This window comes from Crocodylus siamensis, chromosome 9 (genome assembly GCF_052110815.1).
Source record: "Crocodylus siamensis isolate JL-2025a chromosome 9, ASM5211081v1, whole genome shotgun sequence".
Lineage (NCBI taxonomy): Eukaryota > Metazoa > Chordata > Crocodylia > Crocodylidae > Crocodylus > Crocodylus siamensis.
In genome coordinates, this window is record NC_143403.1 from 45,682,869 (window position 1) to 45,692,312 (window position 9,444).

Here is a 9,444-nt window from a genome sequence, read left to right on the forward strand (position 1 = left end):
CAGCACTGATCAGGGATGCCTGACTTCGCTGAGCTTTGTGGAAAGAGAAACTTGTGGTACATCGAGCATCAGAGGGGACTGCCAATAAGTTGCCAACATTAATTACTCTTGTCTATTATTGTTTGTCTTGTTACTATGCGTAGTTGCATTATTGTTAAGTCAATAAACCTTTCTTACCTTTTTACCTCCGACCATACTCTCAATCCTGAACTCTTCGCAGGCAGTTGGGACATAAATTGGCATCATGAACAGGGTTGAGAGGCTCTGGTCCAGAGAGAAAGGTCAGAGTGAAGGGAATTGCGTGGGCCCTGTTGGTGGCTTTGCTTAAGGAAGTGACAGGGATAGAAAACCCCAGGTGGGATAAAGATAGGTTGAGACCTGCCTGAAGTGACCAGGGAACTGTACCCGATCACTGGGCTAGGTTTGCTACTGCTGCCTGGGGTAAGCCCAGGGAGGGGTGCCATCCTTCCACAAGGTACAGCAGTGTCTTTGTGGAGAGAAACCGGAAGTTGAGCTCTGGAAAGATGGAGAGGAGATTGATGATGAGCCTGGTGCTGAACCACTCCACCTGTGTATGTCCCTGCCCAGAGGGAGGAACCTAACCGGGTTTTCCCAGTAGTAGTAACCCATTCAGGGCCACAAGGAGGGAATCCCCGAACAGAGCTACGTTCTTTTACCCGTGCGGAAATATGAGATATACAAAAACAGCATAAGTCTAAGCCAGGAGAACCAGTGACAGACTGGCTAGTTTGAATGTATAGCGAGGGAGCTTCTGCAATTTCGATGAGTAGAGCCGAAGCAGCTCAAATCATTCTGCACCCTGAGCTCCAGTTAAATCAGTTTTCAGGAGGTGATGAAAATGTTACTTTGTTTTCTGCTGTGCTCCAAGCCACTGCAGCCAGTTACGGTAATATGGAAGAGGAGCTTAACCCTGCCCCTTGGGTGTGGGCCAATTTAGAAGAGGCTGTCCGCTGCTTGTATCAGTTAGCACTAACTGAAATCATTCGTGCAGCAGTTTGGCTTGCACGCCAGATGCGGAAGTTGTGACAGCACCATTGTGGAGGAGGTTTTGCTGATGAGCACCAACAGAGTGCACCTGAGCCTTGTTGGCCTTGGAGTCAGAGGTGGTGGATCACCCGATAACAGATGCAGTCTGGTGATTACTGCAGCTTTTACCCATTTTGCAGAAGCCAGGGCTGGCTAAGCTGACAAAAACTGCCAAGGCCATGGCAGTGGCCTCAGCAAAAGACAGCCCCCCCCGAATTGTTGGAAAAAGCTGGAGAAGGCTGGCCCAAGACTCCATGAGCAAAAATGTGGAAAGACTTGTTAGTTGCCAGTTTTAATAAAGTGCAAATTGATGGATTGCCCACCAATGTTTTGCAAGAGCTGTGGGTTAAACACTGTAGCGAAAAAGCAAGTGAAAAAGCAGAGCTGTCTGCACCACCAGCAGGGTCACCAGAGGCTTTCTCTGCCCTGAGGGCAGAACTGTTGACATTTTCCCAGGCACATGCAGGGCTCCCAACCTTTACACCCCTAATTACATGGCCTAGGGAGCCTGGCTAGCCCAAGCCCCAGTGAAAGGGGCCACAATGGGGGCAATAGCAGGCCGGAGACCAGTATCTAAACTAATATTGGCCCTTTAATTCAGATACCTGTGCAGTTTCAATTAGGTAAAAGTGAAAAGTCAATTGATATGCTATTAGACACGGGTGCCCAGAATTGCGTTTTAGATTCCGTGGATTGGAAGGGGGAGAAAGGAACTCCTTATCAAGTAATTGAAGTCAGAGGTGCCAGACAACCAGGACATCTGGTCTGAGCAAACTTCGTGTTACCTAATGGCTCTAAGGTGATGGCAGCAGCAGTAATACTTAAAGTACCAAGCTTACTGGTACTTAATGTACTAAGAGGACAGCGGTTTGCCTTTGAACAAGAGAATTGGCAGTTTGGGTGCGCAGTGCCTCACCGAGAATCAGAAGAAATAGCTATAACATCTGTAACTCGATGTAGCATGATCCTACTAATCCTGCCTCCCATGAAAGGAGTAGACAGACCCCAGTATCGAACTCCCACTGAGGCCACCCAACCTATCCAGTGCATCGTAAGTCAGCAGTTAGAAGATGGGACTATTATCTGAACCCACTCTTCATATAACAATCCAGTGTGGCCAGTGTGCAAGCCGAATGGAGGGTTGCGGCTGACTATTGATTTTTCGAGGTTTGAATGCTAGTACTGACCCCTTGACAGCTGCCGTCCCATCACTACCAGCCTTGACTGAAAGCATCCGTTGATATCAAGGACATGTTTTTTGCTATTCCCATCCATGAGAGTCACTGGTCAGTATTTGCTTTCATGTGGATAGGGCAGCAGTATACCTACACTGTGTTGCCCCAGGGCTGGATACACAGCCCCACCCTGGTTCACGGAGTTTTAGCTACAGTAGTTCAGGAAGTCCAAGAAAGTACCCCGACGTACACGTGGCAGTATATAAATGATGTCATGGTAGGCAGTCAAGATGGAGAGGCTGCCACCAAGGACTTTGAATCATTAAAAGAGAAAGTGTGTACCTTTGGATTCACACTGTCTGAATGGAAAATCCAAAAAGTAGGGCCCCAGTGTGAATTTCGAGGAATAGAATGGCAGAATGGGGGGCCCACAATACCAACTGAAGGGCTGTGAAATATAGTAAAGACCCTGACTCCCACTAATGTGAAAGAACTGCAAGCCCAACTGGGAGCACTTAATTTTTGGTGTATGCGTGTTCCTGAGTTTAATATATTAGCTCGTCCCTTGTATAACCAATGTAAGAAGAGAACTAAATAGAAATAGGGTCCTAAGCATAAATATGCCTTATGAGCCCTTAAAGAAGCAGTAACTGTTCATGCCTCCCTAGCAGTACGACCTCCCGAAGGAGAGCTTTGGCACCATATAGGTGTCTCGGAAGGAGGACCACACTGGAGCCTGTGGCAGAAGGAGTGCTCGGAAGCAGAAAGAAAACCTCTTGGATTCTGCAGCCGAGGCCGGAGAGGGGCAGAAGTAAGGTACACTCTCTTAGAATAGATATTGTGTGAGGCAACAGTGGCCCTGGAAGCCACAGAAGCACTGAGAGCAGAAATACCCACAGTTATCACTACTCTGATACCGATTCTTGGAATGGCTCTGTCAGACCGCCAGCTACCACCTGGGGGGAGAGCCCAAGGCACCACGGTCCAAAGGTGGATTTATTATATTTTGAGCCAGGTCCAACAAGTAACGCCCTGCATTAGTTGAAAGAATCACAGAAAGTACAATTAATGTTTATCCTGATCAAACAAGCTGTAATGAACCTTCACCCATCAAAGAAGCACCTCCTTTATTGCCTGAAATGGAGACCTCAGCCAATGTTGAAGTCTGGTTTACAGATGGGTCTGCTTGAGGTCGTGCCTGGACTGCAGCCACTTTGAGGATTCAGGATGGCAAGCACGTAGTATTATAAGGCCTCGGAAAAAGTGCACAGTATGCTGAGCTCAAGGCAGTGCTCGGTGTGGCGGCATGGGAATTAGTAGAAGGTCTACGTCCTGTAAATCCCATTTATATTTATAGCGACTCCTGGATGGTAGTAGAAGGATGTACTAAATGGCTACCCCTATGGAACAAATAAAACTTAAAAGACGAGGACAAGACATTTGGAGCCACGAGGAATGGGAGACCTTATGGAAGTTAGCCAAAGATGAGCTTCCTCTACACATCCAACATGTGAGTGCAGCATGTGGGAACAAGGCAAGAGGAGGCCTGGAGGGAAAGTGGAATAGGTGAGTTGATCAGCTAACAAGAGAAGAGGGCACTGAAACCTTGTATGTTGAAGGAAAAAATAAAGCAGCTAGTACATCATTGCCCAATTCCTCCTCCCACTGTACACCTGGAGAATGAGCTGCAGAATGGCTACATCGACAACATGGGCACCCCGGGCATGATGGAACCCCTGGCATCTTGGGGCATTCATGTAACTAAAAAAGAAGCACAAGAAATAGTTGACGCATGCGTCGCCTGCTACAAGGTCAAAATGCGACTAAAACCTTGCCCAACTGTCCCGTTGTCATTACGTGAGGGAAAGGTAGCATGGCAAGTATGGCAATGTGATTTCATAGGCCCCCTCCCTTGAACTTCCCGGAAGTGACAGTATGTGTTTGTAGCTGTAGAAGTTGCCACAGGAATAACATTCACTTGCGCCTCAGGGAGACCTACAGCCTAAGACACTTGTGCAGCACTGGAAACTTTGCTAGCTGTGTATCCACCACCTATTGAATTACAGAGCGATAATGGCCCTCACTTCCTCAATCATCTTGTGTATGACTGGACCGCGAAAAATAGCAAGTTATGGACATATCACATCCCATACCATCCACAGTCTAATGGATTGGTAGAGTGAGCCAATGGCATCCTTAAATGAAATTTGCGGTTAGCTGCTGGCCCAGCTCTTAGAGACTGGGACTTGCACCTGGATCAAGCTATCAATTGGGCCAATAACCTACCCCGTCCGGGCGGTAGCCCTATGCAGCAGGCCTATGGATTGGGTAGTCCCCGTGAGCCAGCAGTGGAGTGACCTAGAGGTGGTGACCCGGGAAAGCTCCAGGCAGGAGACTGGGTGGTAGTGAAGCTTCCTCAGGGAGATAAATGGGAGGGGACGCTATTGGCAAAAGGTATGCATAATACATGGTGGGTATTTAAGTCAGATTCATCTAACAGGAGCCAAGCTCCTTGTCTTGTTCCTACAGATTGGATCTGTCCATAAATGCAACCATAGCCATTTCTAATTGAGCCTGCCACTGAAGATGAGTCCTGCTCTGTCACCAGTCTAAATTGACTGGCACCATGAAGTGGTGGACTGTTATAACTGTGCTCTTTTTATTAATGCCTTATTGTGTTTCCTGGGTAAGGCATGTCTGCTATCCTTCTTATTACCCAGATATTAATGAACTTGCTCCTGAAGACCTCAAACAGTGGCCTGACCCTGAAGAGCATCCCCCAGAAATGCATTCAGATGACCTTCACATGGTCCAGCTGCAGTATCCATACTGGAAGAAACCTACCACTCCGGAGCAAGTGAAGTCCTGGTCTCTAAGTAGAAGAAACAGGATAGTTGACTGGCAAGGTGGTAACTGTCAGTGTACCTGTGGCACCAGTTATTGTCTTGGGTACATTCCCTACCTGAAGGCTGGAATGGCTAACTGAGAGGGGAGGTAATTGTTGTAGCTCTGCTCGTTTAGGAGTTTGTTGTTACATACTTCCTGAGGAAAACCCTGTTAAGCTTAACGCCCCTGAGTGCGCCCCCAATTGTGCATTCTGCATCTGTTCAGCCTCTCAAGCCACTGCATTTATGGGAGAATCTGTCCCCTCCTGTTCCTGTGGCTGACAACACTCTCCAGCGATGGTGTGAAGCCCACCAGGTGGGAGAGCGCATTACAGGTTGGAACAAAGTTATTACATGGTTTGTGAATCGTACCTATACAGAGGCGTGGTGGAATGGTACCCACTTTAATACAACTAGAAAGAGGCTGTATCCAAAAGTCTCCACCACTTATCCCCATCCTTTTATACCAGTGGGGTTCCTAAAGCAAATTAGGGCTATGATTCTGCCAGGGCAGTGCCGTTTCATCAACCCAGTACAGCATCGTCCCCATGAACGACAGTGGGAACTCTTTTGCTCTCTGGAAGGTGAAGCATGGTTACAAGCTCAATCCCAAACCCTCCACAGGCATCTGGGATACCTCCTCTCCCCGCCCAGGCTCACAGCTCCAGTGACTTGATCCTCTTTCTTTGTTCCTTTGGAGTTCTGTAACAGGGCAGGCTTATGTTGCAGGCTTAGGCTGCAGATGTTTGCAGCAAATGGAGTTGTGCATGATCTGTGATCAGAATAAATTTCCTTCCATATAGATAATAATGAAATAATTCAACTCCCCATTTTATCACTAAGCACTCCCATTCTATTGTCAAATATTGGGTCTTGGCCTTAGAACGATCAATTGCATTTGCAAGCACTAAACTATCCTTCTCCCGATCTGTTGGGTTAAGACAGACTCTAGGACAATGCAATGTAATTGGAACATTTGTTCAAAATCAGGTGTATACAATACTGGCATGTGGCACAATGCTGATTTCACCTTTGTGAATGTATCTGGGTTTCCAGTGTCCATTCCACCCACCCCCCACTTTTTACCTTGTGACAAGCCTGTCAATGGAGCTGCCAACTCTGAAAACCATTGTATAAATCTCTGATAATAATTCACTAATCCTAGGAAGACACGTAGCTCTTTATTTGTTTGTGGTTGTTGGTAGGATTGAATAGCTTCCACTTTATCAGCCAGTGGGGAGATTTTCCCATGTCCTACCTTAAAACCCAGATATCTAGTTTCAGTCTGCTCAAGGATGCATTTTCCGGGGTTACCTGTTAATCCATTCCGTCCCAGTTCTTCCAGGATCTGTTTCACATGGGGTATGTGTTGGTCCCATGTCCCTGAAAACATTACTATATCATCAATAGATGCCACTGCATATTCTTGATGGTGTAATAGGATCTTGTCCATTAACATTCGGAATGCGGTGGTGGCACCATGCAGGCGGAAAGGCATGCACATGAATTGGTATATGCCCCAGGGGGTTCTGAATGTGGTTTTCACTTTGTCCTTGGGTGCCATGGTGATTTGCCAGTAGCCCTTTGTCAAATCTAGCATCAAGATGAACTCGGCCTGTCCTATCCTCTAACATTTTTCTTCTATGTTTGGCACTGGAAAAGCACCGAACAAAGAGATGATGTTTACCATCCTAAAATCAACATGAAGTTGGATGGCCCTGTCAGGTTTTGGTACTGCCATGAGAGGGTGTAACGGGGAGCCTTCCTGGGGCTAGTTAGATGTTGACCTGTGCACCTGTTTCTGGGCCAACCACTCACTTCTCTCTTCTGCCATGCCTCAATGGAAAAATGATTAAGATATTACTCAGGCGGGAGGCTCCCCTTTTAAAACCCTGACGACTAGGGGTGATATTCCTAGCTCTGAGCCTTCCCCTACACTGGGGCCCATGCCTTGAAGATGGTATTCCAGGAAGCTAAGCTCACTTGTACCCTTCTCCCTCTCTGGCTGTGGTCCCCTCTCCAGGACCTTTGGCTCCACCTTAGGCCCTGACCCCGCCTTCAGGCCAGCTGGAATCCTGAGCCGTTTGCTCTGGGCATCCCTTGCGGTGGGCCTCTGGCCCTTTTGATCCCCCTTTGGGTCCTGGCCCCAGCATGGATCAGTTCGAAGGTCCATCCAGTCAGATCTGAATCGCGTGCCTTCTCTCCCTCACAACTCCACTGATCAAATGAGCCTCAGGCCTTTCAAAGATCTCTGAAGCCTGGGCTTTCCCTAGCCAGGACTGTGCGGGAGCTGGAGGTTATCAGGCACCCCTACCTGCCTTTCACCAGGGAGGTTTGTAGTGCTGGCATTTCCTGGGGCTGCTGTGCCACGGGCAGTCCCACCAGGCCTCCCTACCCTGGTAGGGTACAGTTCTAGGTCATGCCCTGGATCTGGGGCCCCCTCCATCCCCATAGCCCGAGTCCATATACCTCCAAGTCGTTCCTGGCCCAAGCAGCTCAGCAGGGAGATGTTCTTCCCTTACTAACTGATATTAAACTACTCCCCTTCTCAGCGCAGAGAGCTGAGCATTAAATGGCTGACCTCATCAAGCACTTGCCATCTCAGCCTAGCTCTTAAAGTGGCAGGCACCAACAGTGCCTGCTACTTTAAGGGCTAGCATTTGTTCTAATTCACTCCACATTGGTATGTATAAGGCCTAGGGCAATCTCTTCCAATGTTCCCTTGCCACTTGACTTCAGCTGGTTTTAATCTGGTGGAAAATCCCTTTAGCCTGGCCCAGCACTTCTGTAAATACATCTTTAAATCTTCTCACCAACTGTTCCAGCTGTTCCCTCCCTTCTTTGGGTACCTGTGTCCCAATCATGGGGACCGGGTTACCCCCTTCTTGGGGCTATCTAGTCTCTAGAGACCATTCTTGTTCTACCACCCTGGGGTCCATCAAATAGTGTTCATGCTCCTCCCATTTATTTAGAAGATTCACATGATAAAATCAGTTTAGCCTTTCGCTGCCTGGGCCAGTCCATTACTTAATTTGTAACACCTAGACTCCTTTGTATCCTGAAAGGACCCTGCCACTCAGAGACTAACTTACTAGTGTGATCCGGCCTCATGACTAGGTCCAAATTCCCTTCCTGTAATTCACTATTCGGGTACCCTGGTCATACCTCTGCTTCTGACTGGCTTGAATCTTTTCTAAATTATCGCAGGAGATCTGTCTCACTTTCTCAACCGTTCTCACAACTCTCTAACCTGGCATGAGCTCTTTTCACCCCCAGGCTTGATCTCCTTCCAATCCTCACAAACAATGTTAAGTAGGCCCCGGGGCTTATGCCTGTAAATCAATTCAAAGGGAGAGCAACCTAAGGGCGGTTGGGGTACCTCCCAGACTTTGAACATAAGAGGGTGAAGACGTAGTTCCCACTTTTTAGTGCCTAGACAATGAAGGTCCTGCTTCTTCCCCATCAGATCCAGGGTTTTGGAGGCCTTAGAATACTGTGGAGGCACCAAGCCTGAGCCCACAGGGATGTGGAATGAATCTGAGATTCCAAGTAAGAACAACAATCCTGTTGTGTACTGAGCAGCTGTATATATGTTGTTATGTGCTCCATCCATGGAGGGTGCTGCTGAAACTGCATTATCTTGGGTTGCTGTTTGCTGTTCTGCTTCAGTGTTAAGGTAGCTAGTTGTTAATGAAGATGGTTTCCTTGATCTTCCTTGCATGGTCTCTCTGTGACAAGAACCCCATGAGTGAAGAGGATGGGATCCTGGTGAGTAGGATCAGCAGTCCCTCACAGTGGAGGATGATTGTCTTCCATGATTGCCTTACTTGTGGGTCCAAAGATGGCTGATGAGTCTGATCCAGGATTGACAGACTCTGTTGCAGCTCAGGCATGAGTTTCCATGAAAGAGCATGGGGTGGCTCTGGATTCTTGATTCAGTTTGCAACACACTGTTTCTGCCATTCCCGCTTTTCCATCTCCTGTTGTTGTTATAAGGTTTCAAAGTACTGAGATCCTTGCAGTAGATGCTTCCTCCATTTGGTGGAGTCCTGGGTGATAGTGTCCTACAAGGTGAGGTCAATGTTGCTGTGGCAAATGTGGGCGCTCCCCAACTGGCCACAGTGCTGGTTCCCACTGCCTCTGGGCACACCACCCATCTATCTTTCCTGCCATGCCTTGCTGTTAAGTAATTACAGTCTTAATTAGGTGGGAGGCTGCACACTCTGGGCCCTGGTGTCTAGGGCCTTGAGTACACACTCCTACCTTCTCTTACGTGTCCCATGTCTCACAGATGTTTCTAACAACTGTGTAAAGCTCTGGGCTGAGGGTAGGCCCAA